This window comes from Schistocerca serialis, chromosome 2 (assembly GCF_023864345.2).
Source record: "Schistocerca serialis cubense isolate TAMUIC-IGC-003099 chromosome 2, iqSchSeri2.2, whole genome shotgun sequence".
Taxonomy (NCBI): Eukaryota; Metazoa; Arthropoda; class Insecta; order Orthoptera; family Acrididae; genus Schistocerca; species Schistocerca serialis.
The window spans coordinates 334,936,371-334,957,893 of record NC_064639.1 but is presented as its reverse complement, the minus strand read 5'-3'; the positions used below and the strand labels follow the sequence as shown (position 1 = coordinate 334,957,893).

Here is a 21,523-nt window from a genome sequence, read left to right as displayed (position 1 = left end):
TACACGGTGAATCACCAAAAACTCGCACAGCACATATTGCGGAAACTGAAAGAGCTGTTGAAGGTGGTTTCCACAGAATGGATTGGTAGTCAGGGGCTCGTATTGTCAGCCAATCAACAGATTGTAATAACATGTAGAAATTGTACTTATTATGCAAACATACTCTTTTTTAAATAGAACCATACCTATTAATAACTAACTGAAAGTAGGGCAAATTAGAATATCAGTGACCTCTGTTGCAGGATTTTCGTGCGAAAACGAGACATCATATTTTGAAAAGTTCCCACACAAACACTTTTATAATACCTGCGGTAGCAAACACTACAGAACAACACAACTGCATACACTAGTTATGTGGATTCTGATCAGTAACGATACAATCGACCATCACAGATTGTGTTCAAAGTGACCACCGGCAGCAGCAATACACGCTTTCAGTCTGGTATGGAACGACTACAGCACATGTGCTAACGTTTCAGCCGAGATGTCCTAGGAGACTTTCAGTTACACGTCGTTGCGTACCGTGTGGTTGGTATGTTCTTGTAGACAATGTGTCTCAGCTTTTCCCACAGAAAAAAGTCTATAGGCGTCAAATCCAGGGAAAGGGTCAGCCAAGGTACAGGTCCTATCATGTTAGTACCACAGTTTCCTCCTAGTCTGTAGAGAAACGTCTTATAGCATCCGAGCATGATGTTCTGCTAGGAAACTGCGTTACTTGTACACCTTCAGTGAGCTGTCTATGACAAACGGGCTTATCAGCTGATGGTTCAGTAGCCCACACCACACGATTATCCTCCGTGGACGGTGACGTCCCACCTGACGATGCCAATGGTGACTGTCAACAGACCAGCAGTGCATGTTTCGGCGGTTTACCTGGCCATGATTGTTCGACGTGGCTTTATCGCTAAACAAGATACATGATACATCTAGAGATCCTGTCTTAACGCACAAGTTCAGAAGTTAACACGACTCTCATAGTCGTTTCTGTGCAGCTCTTTATGGAGAGAGATGGGATCGGGATGGAAGCTATGTCAATGGATGAAGCCTAGGACACCTGCCGGGCTCCTGTCACCATGCCACTTCCTCGTTTGATCCTGCAGGAGATAACGTGCAGATCAACTGCAATAGCAGCAACGACATTAATTTCCTCCAACTCATGTCGTCAGCAGTTTCTTTCTGTTAGGTTTTCTAGGTGTTACACTACCACTCCACGTAACTAGCTGAAGAGAACGATAAAAAAATTGCCGAGAGGGTTGACGTCTATTGCGATATCTTCCCGTGTAGATTGCACAAGAACGAAATGATTTCTTCCTACACTCTCCAAGCACCATGTCGGCTTTTTCTGCACTGTTAAATCCCATCCTTCCACTCATGACTTACAGCTTGGACTTTCACACACTATCTGACTAGCAATGTACTCAAAGAATAGACAAGCACACTGTAAGCATATGACAACATCGTACCTGGCTCCTACGCAGGTTGAGTGGCACTAACAAGGTACGATATGGAAGCTTTTCAAAATAAGATATCTCGTAAACGACTCCCACTAGATTCCTGAAACAGAGACCACTGACCTTCTAATTTACACTAAATTAAATTTGTTAATATCAAAAGAAGCCGTTCCATAAAAAAAGTATGTTTGCAGAAAAAATACATTTTGTAAGTATTATTACAATCTTTTGATTGGCTGACAATAAGAGCCCAAGAGAACGAATCCCTTCCGTGAAAACCCATTTCCGCAATATCTGCGGTACAAGTTTTAGTTGTTGTACCCCGTATATTGTGATTTGGGTGTAAATGTTCATAGACCGAGAAAGATTCCTGTGTTCTGTTTCGACTGAAACTGTGGTTCCCTACTATCGTGCCAACAGAAATTTCACTTTCTCCGACTAATGACGAAAACGTTGCTGCTCCAGAGTTAAGATCTGAATAATACTTTCGTGATTACAACCGCATTATAGAACGATGATAAAATTACATTTAACATTTTCGTCGCAGTTGTCGTCTGCAGCGTTTGGTGTACGCAGATGCGTCCTTTGTAAGAGCGTGCAGCATTCTAGTGCACGAAAGTAAATCGTTAGCGAATAAGTTAATTGCCCATCGTGCTTGCACGTCGCTGGTCGAAGCCACATTCTCCGCAAATATCTATGATACTAATGCGACGGTCTTACCATTCTCGATGGTACGTTCAGTTTCATATCGATATATCGACCTGTTGAACGTTAACGCAACACAGTGACAAAAATTGTAATAATCTTCACGTTTCGAACATATGACTCAAAAATTCATAACAACGAATGAAAATATAGACACTCTTCGTATCGAACAGTGACTGAAAGCATAGTACTATTTTTTTAAAAGGACATGTTACTTACGTGCGGAAAACAGCTTGAAAATACTTTTGGCTGTAAGGATTGGATGAGCCACAGGTACTGTATGCGGATGGAGTAGTTTCTAACGCTCGTCTGGCCACAACGGTCTAATTTTTACGTGGTTTTCCTCAATTACTTCGCGTGAATGGCGGGATGTTTCCTTTAAAAGGGCACAGTAGAGTCCTTCTCTAATCTTTTCAGTGAGACAGTCTAGAATCATCTAGATTTTCATGGGACCCTGTTTCTTTTAAGAGAACAGGAGAGAAGAGGTAGTATGGAAAAGTATCTCATCATCTTCGTACCTTTTCGCTGCCCATCCTTTTTTTCGTTGAACTCCTCTCGCATTACTCCACTGCATCTCAGGACAGCAACACTTCATCTTCCATGTATTGCCGAACGGACGCCCAAATGATTTTGCAATATTCTACTTGACGGGAAAAGTTAAGAACCACTTCTCCTCTGGTCTCTACCACACACAAAACAGCTATCGAGAAGAAAAGTGCCCATCAAAATAACGCCGCAGTAGGTACCGAGCATATCTTATTGCTTATAGCATACTGAATACAAAAGTCCCTTGGAAACATTTTCAGACATGCAAATGATAAATACTTATGAAGTTATAATTTATTAAACATAAATAATTGTTGGAATTGCTCTTTTCGCACATCTAAGCCAAACATACCCTCTATGAATATAACTGTTCCATTTTATGTGTATGACGCAAAGACAGACAAGGCAGTTACTTTCAAGTAATCGAGATGTGAGCTAGACGATTTCTCGGCCCCTCACTTTCATGTAAAGATAGTGGGTACATTGTAAATTTTCTTCTTATCTTGAATATTCTTAATTTTTAATGTTAAATTTACATTTTAACTTCTCTGTGTCTTTAGTTCTGATAAAATTTTAATATTAATTTTATGTTTCATCCTCTCAGTATTTTTCGATTTCGTCAGTTAAGGCCAGAAGATGGCGTTTTGAGTCACCGAAACTGGTTGCAATGCAATGAAATAAGATTTAAACGACCCTTGCATGTGTTTCATTTTATTACGTTAAGGAGAAAGATCAAGCAGACTCTGGTATAGATATCGCTACTATCTCCTCTCTGCCCCATTCATAAACCTAATTCAAACATGAAAGTGATATTCTTTAAACATAAATTATTCTTTGTAGTGGCAGAACCGAAATATATTTCCCGTGCCATCGAAACGGAAGTAATAGCCTTAAGAGGTCCACTTACAGAGCGTGACATGTGAGTTCGGTAAACACGCTGTAGGCGATCGCTTCCGATACGGAGCACACACAAAAGCGTTCTTCAGTGTTCACCGATGATTAGAAAACAACGCTTCTAATATAGCGATTGTCAGTATGATAAGACACGGGATCTTGCATGATAAGACAGTGGAAATCAAAGCTTACGGAATGGGAGTACATTTGATAAGACAAAGATATTAAGGGGGAAAGACACACACCAAGATATCCAAATTATCAGATTAACAAAATATTTATCTGCTATGAGCCATTAGCATTCGGTGTCAAATTGCCAATGACTCCACAGACCAAAAAGTTTGCTTCTCGCCGTCTCCTGTTTATAAACGTAACAACAGCTTCAACATTCGTTTTCTTTTTACTAAAGTTAATTGTTTGAGGGGAAGCATTAAATACTTTGCTTGTTTTAGTAAACGTAGATAATTATGAACTAACACTTTTTACTTTCCTAATTATCAAGAAAGCAGGTTTATTATTGGAAGTTCGATGTAATAACGTTGCTGGACAAATACAACGTATGCAACCATTTGAAACTCTTTAGATGTGAGGCAAAGTAGAGGAAACAATTTCCAGAAAAATGGTCGTGCATGAAATATTTAAAATAAATAAATAAATAAATAAACAGTTCATACACAACGCTTTCTGGGGAATGCCAAGAGGGATGGTAACCAAAATACTAATTCCTTTTACAATGTAACACGCAGACAAGCAGTGAAACTTTTTATGGAAACACTCATAGATTACTCTGGGGAACGACCCACAATATCGTGGACAGGCACACACACTGATAACAAACGGATGTGAACGACTCTACGTAATGGCTCTACTGCAATGGTGGATTATTTTTCTTCCTGGTTTGAAAGCATGAAAAAAATTTCTACTGGCTTTTTGAAACACCCAAACCACGGGGTGACATCTCCGCAAACATTAGAGAAAACCGTATACAATTATTAAAGATTCGCTCAAGGGATCTGATGAAACTAAATCCTATAATTTGATCTCTGTAGCATTATAGTGGAGTAACGGTGACATAAAGGACTTTTTTGCACTACAAAAAGCACAATTGTCGTGTTTGAGACCACCAACTACTTACCTGTCTATGCAATCGTCGAAGCAGGGCTGCACGAAGGGTTGCAGGTCAACAGGCGCTCCTAAACCTCACGATCTGAAAACATTTCGCGAAGAAAACCGACGCGGCTGCTCAGGCACTACTGACACGCTATGAGTCCTTTAAGACTAATAGTGTCCTCGGCTGTTCGACTGGATAACTGATAAAGCAAAACACGATCTGGAGAGTAAGAGTACAGCGCGTCGTCGACGTCGTCGTCGTCGTCGTCGTCGTCGGTGGCGGCGGCGTCGTCCGGAGCGCGGAGGTCCCGTCGGCCGGCTGAGCTGCGTGGTCAGACTGGAGGTGGCCTTGCGCCGGTATTGTGCATGTTTGGCGCGGCTGGAGTCGAAGCGAGAACTGCGGGCGCCATGCGTCCCTCCACGCTTGTTATAGCGCAAGTCGCGCATGCGCCGTGCAGTCCGCGTCACGTCTGCGGGCGCGGCGAGGAGTGGGGTAGCCGGGTTGCGCGCTCCTCAGATGACTTCATTGAGAAAACCTGCCTCGCGCGGTCGGCCACGCCAGCGGGTCGCGGTATACCACGGCACGCCAGACGGGCTGCAGCCACGGCCGTAGCAGCCGTCCGGGCGCCAGGGCGCGCGAGTTGCGTTACACGTCTGTGTTTCGTTGGCACCGCGGCAGACGTGTGAACCAATGGTGTGATTAAAAATAACAAGTTTCTTTGTGTGGCCGTTTATCGCAAACAGGTATATAATTACTCGTTTCGTAAATTCGGAATTCCTTTTTCCTTGTTGCAATATAGTATTCATATGTTCAGGACACGTTTCACCTTTTATTTCAAGAGCATCTTCAGTGGAGTTATTTGTTGCTTGTCGTACTTGCTACTGCTACAATAAAGTTCACAGTTCTCGCAAGGTGTATGCGAGGTAGGAGAGGGAAAAAACCGAGAGGTATTTTCCACTTTTGTTTGATTTCGGTTGTAACAGGAATCTTTATTTTTTTGCTAATAACCGAGTAAAGAAACCGAAATATCAATTTGCCATAGCATCAGTGCAAAAATTTTAAATGAAGGATTTTTCTAAACAAGTAATTTTTATTTGTAAAATTTGCATTGCTTAAAATATTGCATTATTGTAGGAAATGGGAAAAGCAGTCAGTGCCATTTTCACAACAACACCGACAGAAACGAACAAAGAACACATGGCGTAAGACTTGCCGCAGCGCTGTTGAGACAATAATGTACCTGTTGTAGTGTAGAATGGAGAATTAGATGGTAAAAGTGCAAACGCAGTGTGCAAGACTTGCCCCATCAGGTCTGCATGGTAATTTCTCACTGTCGTCGTCAGACAGCAGGCATCATCCCTAGCCCGGAAGTATTTTACGAAATGCGACATAAATGAAAGATTAAAAACGCGACAAGCCACAACAAACTTGTGACATAACATAAGGAGAAAAGAACTTAAAAGTTAACCGTTCATTCATGGTTACTATAAAAATCGAAAGCAACTGATTTCCTGCTTGTCTCTACATAACACACCTCTGCTTGTAGCCCTTGAAAACGGACAAAGTTACACGAAAAACAATTCCTCAGCTTCAGTTTTCAACCTTTAGTACTTTTCGAGAAAAGGAGCGAACTGTAGATAGACTAAGTTTCCTTTTATTTACTTGTTTAATTTAATGGTTTGATTCTATGTATCTCAAAAGTTAGGGAGTCAAAATTGTTGAATTTGTCTTCCATTCCTATGTTTATTACAGGAAATAATACAAAAAAACCGGAAATCAGTTATTTGAGAAACAGGTTATTTTTAGCACTTTTAACAGTCCCGTTAAACTGGCGTTGAAATAAATCGATATAACCGACAACAGATTGTTTCAGCGATAACCAGCATCCCTGTTCTGAAATTCTTGTCAGAACAGTAGTGAAATGTTTCACATTACTGAGATTGCAAAAACAATGTATGAAAACTATACAAAAAATTAAATATCTCGAAGTGAATATGTGCCGATTTTTCATAACACTAGTGGAAGTACGTCCAGAGAGAGGAAATGCAAATTTTGGAAAGGCACAGAACTAACTAATAAATTCACTGAAGATCCGTTTCACATAAACGGCGAAACACTTCTGGCACGCAAATAAGTATTATACTACCACAAGAAAAATTATTTTGAAGTTATGAAACGAATAATGATTAAAATTAATTGACAACTATTGTTTAAGGTCCGAAGTTGCGACATTGTCGTGACAAGAGCTTTCTGCAGATAGCTATATCAGCGCTCGCAGCAATAGAACGTCACTTTGAAATCTACACTTCCCTACATTAAAAAATCAGGCAAGAAGTTCTGAAATTCCAACGGAATATACATCCCTGTAGCGACTATAATAAGGTCCTAAATCACTTGTTAAATTAAACTAGTACTAATGTTTCGTTTTATTAATTATGTCTTGTCATGGAAAGCTGTTGAACTGACGATATTCTTTTTTACTTGATTACCAAAATACGTTGCTCCGGAACGATAAGTCTGTTCGCAATGTACTCCTTTTGCTATGTATCGCCTTGAAAACAACGTATTTCTTTGGTTATTTTCAGTTTTAATGAGGATCGTAATTATGTTTTTCTTCTTGTAAGATACAAAATTTTCGCGTCGTGAAAAGTCTCCTGCTTGAGAATCGATAGGAACAATGTTTTGTGGAGCGGAAGAGGCAATACTGTGGGAGCCGACAGTATATGTCTCCCATTGGTGCACTGATGACGGAAGCAATTAAACCAGCTACCTGTCAAACACCAAAGAATTAAATCGTAATGATAAAAGAAGTGCACCGAAGCACTCAGTCGCAGTGTAACGGGCGGGACAGTTCAAACCGTTTTACAGACGGGTCGCTCCTACATAAGGTATTTATGATTGGTAGGTCGATTTTAATTCGAGTTAATTAGTAATCTCGACAAAAAAGCCACTATTTCCATTGGAGATTGTCGCTCAATGAATTTCACCTTCATATCCAAGTTTATTGAAGGTTCAGGTCATAAATCGTTCCTTAGCGGCTGCTCTCCATGATATTTACATTAGTTTTTTTATCAGTGATTGCCTGCAGAATTCACTGTTCCTTTGATATACAAATATTTCCTCCTGGAAAATACAATTAGAAGTACGATAAATTTTATATTTTTCCAAACGTGCTCATTGATTTTAAAGATTACACATGCAACGCTGATTAAAATGTTATCGTGCATTATTTCTTCTTTTTCACGTGGACGTTCATCCGGTCATTGTACACATTGTGAAATATAAACTTACCGGGGAATGAACACATCGATAGAAATACAATATAACCAGCGCTCACAGCGAGAGTGACTGCCCGCCGGGGGCGTTCTGAGCACGTCACGCGGTAAGGAAGGTCCGTAAGCGGAAAGCGGAACAGAGACGTATGGGAAATTACTGTGGCGTCGATACGGGCCGCAAATGCGGAAACCTGCTGGTGTAGGTGACAGTGACAAAGAGGAGAATGTAAAGACGCGGCGACTGGAACGGGCATCTCCGAAACGGCAAAGCTGTTCGGCTGTTCGCATGCTGCTGTTATGATCATCTATGGAATGTAGTTCAGTGACGGTGAAATCACGGTTAGGAGACAGGGTGTTGGGCATCCACGTTTCATGACGGAACTTGGAGATCGGAGACTTGCTTGCTCTGTAAAGGACGATACAGTATTACGTTGCTGCAGGCAGGTGTGTTGCGGAACATACCGATGAGTGCACTTTATTGGACCCGTAGCTCTGTTGCAGACGACCACTACTTGTTCCCATGTTAATCCAATGGCGTCGTCAATTACAGCTGCAGTCGTTGGGAGACGACGGTGGATCAATGGAAACGTATCGTTTGATTGGATGAATCACTTTTCTTAATACGCCAGGTGATGGTCGTCAGTGAAGCTGTCATTAGGCCGAACACGCACCGTGCCACGGACTCAGACCGGTGAGGGCAATGTTTTACTACGGGGTACATTCACGTGGGCTTTACAGGCACCTGTAGTAGTAACGAAAGGCGGCTTGACAGCAATAGTCTATGTTTACATTATTGCTGACCAGCAGCATCCCTTCATCCTGGATGTCTTGCCCGACTAGTGATGACATCTTCCTGCAGGATAACTGTCTGTGTCAGAAAGCCAGTTTCTGCTTTGAGGAGCGTGATAGTAAACTCATGTTGATGTCTTTGCCACCGTACTGGTCTGGTCCGAGCACAATGAAACACATTTGGGACGATCTCTAGCTCCAGATCACGAATTACGAGACCTGTGCTTAGACGTCTGATGCTACATAACTCCACAGCCCTACCAAGGACTTTCCGAATGTATGCGTCACTTACCAAAAGTGGACTATCACGCTATGAATCCGTATGAAGCCGGTGATCATAATGTTTTTGCTCATCAATATTTAGTTACCTGTACACTACAGTCACAGCTTACATGCTTTACGTGGCTTAATTTTGAGAGTTAAAAATATTTTTCAGGAAGCAAGAGCTCTTAACTCATTCAGCTAACTATTCAATGACACAGACTCTCTGAACTTTAAATGACGCGTGACGAACAGTCATCCTAAACAGGTAAAAGAGTACGAGACGTGAGACGATGGAAGGAACAGCGATCTCGCTCGTTTGTCTATGTGTGTGTACGCGCGTAACGATATCGAAGGAGTCGAGTGCAGGGCAAAATTTTAAAAATAAACAAAAATAATTTGCCCTATGTATTCAAACGAAAGACTGCAGCGCCAGTGACTAGGAGAAACAAAATTAAGTTACATAGATTCACTTTCCTACGGTCGCATTCAGCAAAATTATCCAGCTATTGTGGGTTTCAGAACATACCCCATCTCCTTTCCGAAACTTGTAATGCAATAAAATTAGCCTAGTAACTACATCTACATCTTCGTGATTACTCTGCTATTCACAGTTAAGTGCCTGACAGAGGGTTCAATGAACCACCTTCTAGCTGTCTCTCTAATGTTCTACTCTCGAACGGCGCGCGGGAAAAACGAGTGTTTAAATTTTTCTGTGCGAGCCCTGATTTCACTTATTTTATCGTGGTGATCATTTCTCCATGTGTAGGTAGGTGCCAACAGAATGTTTTCGCAATCGGAGGAGAAAACTGGTGATTGAAATTTTTATGAGAAGATCCCGTCGCAACGAAAAACGCCTTTGTTTTAATCATTTCCACTCCAATTCACGTACCATGTCTGTGGCACTATTTCCCCTATTTCGCGATATTTCAAAACGAGCCGCCTTTCTCTGAACTTTTTCAATATCATCCGTCAGTCACACGGCACAGCAATACTCCAGAATAAGGCGGACAAGTGTAGTGTAGACATGCTCTTTAGTAGATCTGCTGCACCTTCTAAGTGTTTTGCCAGTGAATCGCAGTCTTTGGTTTGCTCTACCCACAACATTATCTATGTGATCTTTACAACTAAGATTATTTGCAATTGTAATCCCTAAGTATCTAGTTGAATTTACAGCTTTCAGATTTGTGTGACTTATCGCGTATTCGAAATTTAGCGGATTTCTTTTAGTACTCATGTGAATAACTTCACGCTTTTCTTTATTTAAGGTCAATTGCTACTTTTCGCACCACACAGCCACACAGATATCTCATCTAAATCATTTTACAATTCATTTTGGTCACCTGATGGTTTTTCAAGACGGTAAATGACAGCATCATCTGCTAATAATCTAAGAAAGCTATTCAAATTGTCTCTTATGTCGTTAATATAGATCAGAACAATAGAGGGCCTATAACATTTCCTTGGGGAACGCCGGATATTACTTCCGTTTTACTCGATGACTTTCCGTCTATTACTACGGACTGTGACCTTTCTGACAGGAAATCTCGAATCCAGTCGCACAGCTGAGGTGATATTACATATGCCCACAGTTTGGTTAGAAGACGCTTGTGAGGAACGGTACCGAAAGGCTTCTGAAAATCTGACAATATTGAGTCAATTTGATAGCCCCTGTCGATAGCAGTTATTACTTCATAAGTATAAAGAGCTAGTTGTGTTTCACAAAAACGATATTTTCTGAAACCGTACTACGTGTCAATATATCGTTTTCTTCGACGTTTATCATAATGTTCGAATACAGTATATTTTCCAGAACCCTACTGCAAATAGACGATAGTGATATGGGCCTGTAATTGAGCGGATTACACCTCTTTCCCTTTTTGGGTATTGGTGTTACTTGAGCAACTTTCCAGTCTTTCGGTACGGAACATGCCGTGAGCGAGCGGTTGCATATAATTGCTAAATATGGAGCTATTGCATCTGCATACTCTGAAAGACATATAGTGACCTTCACGAAACGAGTTCAGTTGTTGCTCAAACCAGAAACGAACTCCGTAAGATAGGTGCAATGGTGGCTGTGTGAGGCTAAACGGGCCGTGCTGTACCAAACGTGTGTTTCCGAATGGTAGAACAAGCGTGGACACATATTACCCGTCCTGATGCGCTCCTCGCCAGCTATAAACCCACTGTCACCTCATGAATCGGCCTGTGTTCTTTACAAAGGAAGATTGTACGACCAAGGCCGTTGTCACGGAACAGATAGCGTCTTAACAGCTGAGATAAGTTTTATAGCCCTCCTGAGAAACAGCCCAGGTATTGAGGTTACTGCTTGCATAAAAGGCAACGCTTACGAGCGTATAAAACAGGTCACTGCTTTTGGATGACAATGAACGAGTGTTTTTGCATGCACAGCAACAAGGGGAAGAGTAAGAGTGACGTACATAGCTTTGGTTATTTTAGTACTGACCATGGACGTGGGAAGTCTTCATGCTTTTCTTTAAGACAACGGTTCCCACCTCTTTGTTTCTGCTTAAAATGGTTCTGATCTTGTTATTACGCACTAATGGACGCTCAGTGAGGGTAGAATACGTGAATTTAGCGCGTAGTTGTCGTCAGCATTGTTAGAGATTAAATGTACAGTTACCGGCAGACAAGGATGAGGAAAGGCGCATTGTACGAATCCCTAAATCACTGAAGGCAAAGCGGAACGATAACTTCATCAAGGTGCTCGTAGTTCTCATATATCATCATCATCATCATCATCATCGTCATCTTCACCACTGTTGGGTCGATAGCCATTTGTGAGCCTTTGCCATCTACAGAAAATTATTCCACTCTTTCATTTTTAGTGTCGAACACCTCCAATTCTGAAATTCAATTTTCCTTGTGTGCACCCTGCCACATTCCACCCACCTTAGCTTTGGTTTTCCGACTCTCTTACTTCCTTCGGACACTGCATTGAATATCTTCTTAATCTTTCTGTCATTGGCTCTCAGTACATGTCCTTCTCATTCCAGCCTTTCAGTCTTAATGTACCTAACAATATTTAGTTTTATTCCAAAATGCCGCATTGCTTTTCATTGAATTTCCTTAGTGTCCATGTTTCAGCACCGTGTCTTAAAACCGACCTCAGTAAAATTTCATACATCGTACTTGTTGCTTTCCTGAACAGCAGCTTACATTTTTGTATTTTCTGAGATATACGTGTTATCATGACGTGGATAAAACGTGTGCGTGCTTCACAAACCACTGTAAAGCGTACGATGGAGGTTTCATTGTTTAAAAGTGAGTGTTTTTTTTGCCTATTTCGTTCGTGTATCATGACAAGTGGCTATATGCGTGTGCTGAGTTCTTCTATCCTATTCTCAAGATTCGTAAGGGAGATATACGTTGGTGACAGCAAAATCAACTCTTCCACTATTCCTCGGAGATCGATAATCTAAATGCAACCAAAAGGGTTTCGAAAGCACAACCTCACCTCTTCCGACACTAGCAACACGGCCGGCCGGATTGGCCGTGCGGTTCTAGGCGCAACATGCCTCGGGCATGGATGTGTGTGATGTCCTTAGGTTAGTTAGGTTTAAGTAGTTCTAAGTTCTAGGGGACTGATGACCCAGAAGATGAGTCCCATAGTGCTCAGAGCCAATTGAACTAGCAACACGTCTTTGAATTCGTTCGATTTCAGTTGCCATGACTACTTGATAAGGACTTGAAACCCTCTATGCTGTAGAGTTCGTTGCATTGGCGTCGTGTATTTGATTTCCTTTCCAGATGCACTGCATTTTCTCAGAAAGCTTATAACAAATCATTAAATCTTCCACTCACCTTCCTTCATATTGATTTACCGTGTTCGTCCCGGGTTATATTGCTTCTTAGTACTACTACTTAATAATTAAAGAGTGTGACTTGCTTCGGAAGGTAATAACTGGCAATTTTTCACATTTAAAGTGAGCTCCCAATCATTATACCAGTTGCAGATTACGTGCAAGTATATCTGTACTTTTTTACGATAATCCAACGGCAGTAATTTATCTACACAGTAGCTCCGTCAGCGAACGATCTGATACTGTTGCTTACCATATCTGATACCTCATTAATGTCGAATGAGAAGATTCTAGATCTTATTACGATTCCTTCGTGTGACTCTTCCGCCGATTTCATTGACACATATTCCCGACAAACTCTCAGTGGGACAGCTACCAATACAAAACTGAAAAAGTCTGTTTTAGTCTATAGTCACTTTTCTCTATTTTGCATAGTGACTACTGTCTTCGGTACATAGTACCATCCTCACGCTATCATATGATAAAAAAATCGATAACATAGTTAGGAGGTTGGGGTTGTTTGGGGGAAGAGTCCAAACAGCGAGGTCATCGGTCTCATCGGATTAGGGAAGGACGGGGAAGGAAGTCGGCCGTGTCCTTTCAAAGGAACCATCCCGGCATTTGCCTGGAGCGATTTAGGGAAATCACGGAAAAACTAAATTAGGATGGCCGGACGCAGGATTGAACCGTCTTCCTCCCGAATGCGAGTCCAGTGTGCTAACCACTGCGCCACCTCGCTCCGTTAACATAGATAGGACAATAATGCAGGAGCTGTTTATAAAATTTTGTCCTACAAAATTTTATCCTGTGTGACAGCAAATGTAAAAAAAAAAACCGTAAAAATAGATCTGTAAATTGGGGGGGGGGGGGGGGGGGGGAAGAGGGCGGCTCTCTTATCACTGCTGGTCGCAATGTACATCTATTTGTAGCTCAACATTGGCCTTTTCTTTCAGTATTTGACACACCCACTTATGAAGGGAGAGTCTCGACTACGTGCCATAGGTATCTGTACGGCACTGTATTGTGTCGTGTGGCCTGGGCCTCCCGTCGCGTAGACCGTTCGCCGGGTGCTAGTCTCTCGATTTGACGCCACTTCGGCGACTTGCGCGTCGATGGGGATGAAATGATGATGATTAGGACAACACAACGCCCAGTCCCTGAGCGGAGAAAATGTCCGAGACACCCGGAAATCGAAGCCGGTCCCTGAGGATTGACATTCTGTCGTGCTGACCACTCAGCTACTGGGGACGGACACATATAAGGTTTCAGCTACCTATACATTTGAAGGTTCACTATATGCTATATGTTTGCTGTGATAGAGGATAATATTTTGTAAATGGCTCTTTCATTATTGTTGTAACTATGTTATCGAATCTATTGATCCTAGGATGGCCTGTGGATGGTACTTTGTACCGAAACCAGTAGTCAGTAGGTAAAATAAATAAACTGCGCCTACAAACTAAAAACGTTTTCATCTTTCATTTAATTTTCATTATTCCTTTTATATCGCCAAATAGCAAATTCGTATCGCATGTTGACTAGGAGACCAAGAGGGGTATTTCAGCGACATAATCAAAAGGTTTCTTTTCTTCCTAACAGTAATGTGTGTCTTAATAGTACAGTGAGGCGCCATAATTGTGTTTTATGACGATAAGGGAACGACTGAAACACGATGTCGACACAAAGTCTACTCCTCTCGAATAGCACCAAGAGGGCCATCAAACTTAACGTCCCCAGCCGACAGACGGATCAATACATACAGTGTCACATGCCAGCACTCCCATTAGACGCTGCCGAGAGGTTGTGGTGTTTAATGTTGGACATCGGTTTTGAGACGATGCTACACTTCGACTCGACATGATATAACACTCCGGCGCATGTGCCACAGCGTCTGTAAAACAACATTTCACCGCCAACTTGAATCCTCAGTCGTTCTCGCTGCGGTACAGAGAACGGTCGAATCTGTCACGGAACGTACCATGATTTTGGACACAGACCGTCTACGACATGGCTGATTTGAAGGAGTCAGCTACGACTAATCCTTAGAGGAACTGAAGTTGGCCGCGCGAGATTAGCCAAGCGGTCTGAGGCGCTGCAGTCATGGACTGTGCGGCTGGTCCCGGCGGAGCTTCGAGTCCTCCCTCGGGCATGGGTGTGTGTGTGTTCGTCCTTAGGATAATTTAGGTTAAGTGATGCGTCAGCTTAGGGACTGATGACCTTAGCAGTTACGTCCCATAAGATTTCACACACATTTGAACATTTTGAAGCTGAAGTTGCAACTGAGAGTCGAGTAAGAGGGCTGCGACCATAATGTAACCCGGAGCACTTCACCCCAATGGGTCACTTGAAATGAGCATATCAATTGTCGTTCAACAAAGCTACATTTGACGAGCGTCTCTAGACTACCTTACTAAATGTCTTCGTGCAAAGTGTGCCTCACTATCAGGGGTCATCAAGTTTCATTTCAAGGGATTCATTCAACAGCGATGTAACAAATGCTCTACATGTTAAATGGTATTACAATACAAACCCAAAAGAAAGATGGAAACGGCCAGCTAAAAGATGGAACCGAGAGAGAACAGGTCAACAGATCTAATATGTGAAAGCTGGAAGGGAAAATAGGTCCTACGCCTAACCAAGGAGTTCGATCTGCGTTTGACGGGCGGAGGGGGGGGGGGGGGGGGAGAGAGAAAGAGAATTAAGAATTAGATTCTTACGTCCCGTCGACGAAGAGATGACTATTGACAAGTTCGGATACAACGAGTATGATAAAGGAAATTGATCAAGTCCTTTTTAAAAGAATTGTGCTTTATATGATAAAGTAAACTGCGGAAAACCTGTACCTGGATGCTGGGACATTAATTTTAATCCCACTCACGTAAAAAAATAATCCAGTGAATCAACTGACTCATCACTTCTCTCGCTTGTTAATGGAACTTTTCCCGAAAGCATTTAAATTATTATAGATATTTATGCACGCTAAACTAATGAACAGTTGAATTACAAGTAATTGCCTTGTTGGGGAGAGAGGGCGTTCTTGAACTGAACGGCGAGCCGAATAGTTAGGGGTAGTGGTGTATCTCATTAAGGTATTTGTTTATGGAATGGCTTTTTGACACATTAAAATCATAGATGAAAAAGAAATAGTAAAAGAATATACATTATAGTATACACTGCGTAAACAAGAAAGGGTACACCCAGAAGGGGAGAAGGGAACGAAATGACACTTTATGGGCTGAGAGAGTACTTAATGTTATTTATAATATCGAATAAGCTTGACCCGTGGTCTAGGGGTAGCGTATTTTATTCATAATCAAAAAGTCTTCGGTCCCGGGTTCGATCCCCGCTACTGCCTAAATTCCTGGCCACGACCATGTCGGGGCTACCAGTGTCGCTGATCTCGTTGGGATACGAGGCCGCGGCTTACTTTGTCGTGCTCGGAGTGTGGACTATGGACGGCACTTATTGCATTCAATAATTCGCTCCTCTGCGTTAACATACGCTGCTTCCAAATACTCTGTAATAAACTCGAATAGGAGAGAGAATATGAACATTTATCCTTCAGTTGTAATGGAAACCCGGGTTCTATTCCCGGCGGTGTCAGGGATTTTCTCTGCCTCGTGATGACTGGGTGTTGCGTGATGTCCTTAGGTTAGTTAGGTTTACGTAGTTCTAAGTTCTAGGCGACTGGTGACCATAGATGTTAAGTCCCGTAGTGCTCAGAGCCATTTTTTTGTTCTTTGTGTGTTACAGGCTGCGTGATTGACGCAGAGTAGTGTAGGCAGCAGAATGGTACGGTATTCATGACGGTAAGAAGGTACGGCCGAAACGCACGGCTATACCAAAACAAGTATCCTCACACATGACAACCATGTCACACAACATTTCAAGCCCGTTTTGGGCGTTTGTGTGATCAACGGTCCTTTCAGGCAGAATTAACGTGCAGGGAAACGGTGGATTGTGCGTACTCCAGATCTGGAGGATCGGGTTGTACAGGATATTGAGATGAAGCCTAGTACAAGCCGCAAGTAAGTGCCCGCTAACGTTGGGTAAGCCAAAGAACGATTGTGTGTATCCTGCACGACAACCACTACTGTCCCTATCACCTGCAATTAGTGTTGCCTCTATGGGAAGGATATTGTTGACTGCTTTTACACCAGACCGCCACAATCGTGGGATTTGTGTCAATAGTCTTCTTTATCTACGAAGCAGCCTTTACCAGAACTGGCATCTGTAATCTGTATAATCGTCATCTGTGGGCTATAGACAATACTCGGAAAATGGTTGAGGCTTATCATCGGCATAAAGTACATAATAAGAAGATCATTTCTTTGTCATGTGACTGCGTCAGTAACCAACTGGAACTGATTTATTTTCGGTAACAAAAACCATTTAGGAAATAAGCCTTCCGAAGGGTTTAGAAACAAGATGTGTTCTTTAGACAACATTCTTACCGCTCGCTTTTGGTGATTAAACAACTGACTTGCTTTTGTTACTCTGCTGCAGAAGAATTTCATAAAAGCAAATGAAAATTTACAGAAGAAGCAAACGCTGTTTTTAGTTCAGCACAATGAGGTATACTTATGAGGGCACAGCATAGTAAACTGAGCTTCTTGAATCCACTTCAGCTTGCTATCCAACGTGACTCGAAGGAATTTCACACACGTGTTTCATTAAGCGTATGAAGATTGAAGTCTGTTTCTGGTGCAGCTCATCACTGCTTGTTTCAAACTGCAGAAAATGAATCTAGTTACATCAAGGCTTAAAGTGTTAGCCGTTTGCCACCTGAAGGCCTGTTCAGCTAGCTATCCAATGAGCTAGCTGCATCAACTGATAGTGGTTTTTTTTCGCATCCAAGTACGACTAATTAGTCGCTCCTACAGATTTACTTTTAGTGTACGTCTCCTGCCTTTCAAGGTTCACATCCCGCCAACAAATTTCAGATCTGCGCACACTTCAGAAGGAAAGAGGAAGTATTGGGGTTTAACGTCCCGCAGAGGTCTTAAAAATGGTTCAAATGGCTCTGAGCACTATGGGACTTAACTTCTGAGGTCATCAGTCCCCTAGAACGTAGAACTACTTAAATATAACTAACCTAAGGACACCACACACATCTATACCCGAGGCAGGGTTCGAACCTGCGACCGTAGCGGTGCAGAGGTCTTAGAGATGCAGCACGAACGGTGATTGTTTCCAGAATGGGGAAAGAAGTCGGTTGTGCCCTTTCAAAGAAACAAGCCCGTCATTCAGCTGAAGAAATTTAGGGAACTGTATGAAAATGTAAATTTGGACGTCCGGACGCGTATCTGTACTGTCGTACTCACTAATGAGAGACCATTGTGCTAACAACTGCGCAACCTAGCTCGGTCGCACACTCCGCTGCAGAGTGAAAATTCATTCTGGAAACGTTAAGTTTTTGAAACGTCGTTTGAAGTGGTTGGAAGATTATTTTTGTATGTTAAAAACTGGAAAGAAACCGATTACAATATAGAGCACCGAAAAAATAGGAAATAAAAACGACAGAAGAGGAGCTGAAGACGCCTACCGTTTCATGCACAAACTATGAAAAACTGTACGAAAGGATTTAATATTTGGGGAGACTTTTACCAAAGAAACTAATTACAGAGTATTACATTGTAATTCATGTATTTTGTTTGACATATGTACAAGAGACAAGTGGGACTTATGAGTTTCGTCAGGATATAATAATCATATCTGACTGGGTTATTTACTTAGTAGCACTCACGGAAGTAGGTATAAAAACATAGGGAACGTCGTTATTATTGTGAAATGTCACGATACATACAGAAACGCAGTTTATTATCGTTCAAGCACATGGAGGCCATAAACATTTTAGAGTTTATGTGAGTTTTAATTCAAAATTGTTAGTTGCACACACTTCAAAAATCTTCTGTTTTTCACAAACACTGGTCGCTGCACTCCTCTGTTGCTTAACCCAATGTTCTTAGGGGGGGAAAAGCAATATTTTCTCCTCTTCGTTTTACTGACTGTGTTTGTGATGTGCTTCGTTTTTTTGTCCCCTTTCTTCCCCCACAAGTCTTTCTTGGCCATCAATGCTTGTCAAACCTTTCTTCAGAATTGAAACACAGGCATTGTTTCTCACAAATTACAATAAACTGCCTGGTAAATACTACATAAATAATGGCCGAGAACATTGTGTCCCACATTTTCGATGATTAACGATCAATATCGTGCAACGTCCCGAGTCTATCTGCCTTATCTACACCTTCGTGTAGAGCAAGGAGTCTTACATTCGTACAATCAGTCTGCTTTCTATCAACAGTGGCTGTTTCATTCACCTGGTAATCGGAGGCTAGTGTCACAGTTCTACTGTCTTTCCCCTTTAATACAGATTTCCCAAATTAGAAATCCTGTGCTCAGAGTCATCCATTTTTTAATTTTTTGTCGTCTTTCATTTGAGTCACACCCTTTCTTTCTCTCCTAATTGTCACAGATGAAAGCATGTAGCGTGTTTTCAGAACCTCTAGCAAGCGAAGAGACAGAAAGTGATTATCGGAACATACAACTGAGGTTTTGTTCCTCATTAGATTTGTCAGCTTCAGAAATACTCTTTCTGCTCGTGTTCACGATTCTGAGAAAAAAATCCATATTGATATGATAAATGAATATGTTAATTCAACTTAATTGATAAATAAACAATTTAGACAATGCCACAATAGTGTAATTACGTCGCTGTTTGCAAAAGAAAGTTGTGTTCTAGGGGACTGATGACGTGAGGTGGCTCTGAGCACTATGGGACTTAACATCGCAGGTCATCAGTTCCCTAGAACATAGAACTACTTAAACCTAACTAACCTAAGGACATCAAACACATCCATGCCCGAGGCAGGATTCAAACCTGCGACGGTAGCGGTCGCGCAGTTCCAGACTGAAGCGCCTAGAACCGCTCGGCCACCAGGGGGCCGGTGATGACCTGAGATGTTGAGTCCCATAGTGCTAAGAGCCATCTGAACCATTTTTCCTCTGTTACAGCAGAGGTAAACACTAAGGTGACAAAGGTCATGGGCTACCTCCTAATATTGTTTCGGACCACCTTTTGACCGGCAGCAGCTCGGCGTTGCATGCACTCCACAAGTCGTTAGAAGTCTCCTGCAGAAATGTGAGCAATGCTGCCTCTACAGCCAACCATAACTGCGAAAGTGTTGCTGCTGCGGATTTGGTGAACAAACTGATCTCTTGATTGTTTCCCACGTCGAAAGATTTGAAGAGCCAAATCATTTGCTCCAGTTATTTAGAATGTTCTTCAAACCAATCGCGTACAATTGTGGCTCGGTGATGAGGCGCAGTGCCATCAATAAAAATTTCATCGTCCTTTGGAGACATGAAGTCCACAAATAACTGAAGATGGTCTCCAAGTAGCCAAACATAACCATTTCCAATTGGTTCAGATGGATACATTTCACGTAAACATAGCCTACACCATTATGGGGCCACTACCAGCTTATACAGTGCATTGTTGACAACTTGCGTACATGGATTCGTGGGATCTGAGCCACACTCGTACCCTAGCATCAGCTCTTACCAAGTGAAATAGAGACGCGTATGACCAGGCCACGGTTTTACGGTTGTCTTCGGTCCAATCGCTATGGTCACGAGCCCAGCAAAGGTGCTGCAGGCGATGTCGTGCTGTTAACAGAGACTCTCGCGTCTGCTGCCACAGCCCATTAACGCCAAATTACACCGCACTGTCCTAACGGATACGTCCGTCGCACATTACACATTGGTATCTGTGGTTAAATTCACACATTGTTGCTTGTCTATTAGCACTAATAAATCCACGCAAACGCCGGTGCTCTCGGTCGTTGTGTAAAGGCCGTCGGCAACAGCGTTGTCCGTGGTGAGAGGTAAATAACTGAAATTTGGTATTCTCGGCACACTCTTGACACTATGGATCTCGGAATATTGAATTTCCTAACTATTTCCGAAATGGAATGTTCCATACGTCTAGCTCCAACTATCATTCCGTATTCAAAGTCTGTTAATTTCCGTCGTGCGGCCATAATCACATCTCACACATCTTCACATGAATCAACTTAGTCCACATGACAGCTCTGTCACTGTACGGCCCTTTTATACCTTGCTTATGCTATACTACTGCCATGTGTCTATCCCATGACTCTGTCAGCTCAGGGTGCAGGACACAAGTGCACGAATTCAACTCATGTTGTTTTACGACTCTAGAAAGTGGACAGAAATTGTGAGTCCCGTCGGGAAGGAAACGGTTAAATGATCCCAGTTGGCCAGTAGGAAGATAAAATAAGAAGAAATATGGGAGTGGTAATGGTATCCACCAGTCAAGAAGACCGTAGCTCAGTGCAGGTATCGCGCACGATCATGTTTTATTTATTAAACGTCAGTAGCGCACAGTGTTGTAGGACCCTGGGCGGAGAGGAATTCAAGCAGATGGCGCTGCGTACAGCTTTCCTAATCTGCGCAGCCTCCAGATAGTCTCGCGAATGTAAATTCTCGAGTCCTCCAGAGTCTGTCGATCTATCACGGGAAGGCGCGGCGGGGTCAGATGGCAGTGAGCGCCTGCTAATCTATCACGCGGAGCTAGCGGTGGCGGCGGCGGCGGCGGCGGCGGCGGCGGCAGGGTCAAAGAACCCCCGGCAGCGCGCGGCGAAA

At 42.4% G+C, this 21,523-nt stretch overlaps 1 protein-coding gene across 1 annotated transcript in view; it reads right to left on the bottom strand.

Annotated features, from left to right (window-relative positions):
* LOC126455959 (protein NDNF) overlaps positions 1-5,085 on the bottom strand; it is a 396,783-nt gene extending 391,698 nt beyond the window's left edge. Inside the window, exon 1 of the mRNA XM_050091715.1 lies at positions 4,732-5,085. The gene's annotated coding sequence lies outside the window, so the exon portion shown is untranslated. The remainder of the gene's footprint in view (positions 1-4,731) is intronic.
* Between the last annotated feature and the right edge of the window lie 16,438 nt (positions 5,086-21,523).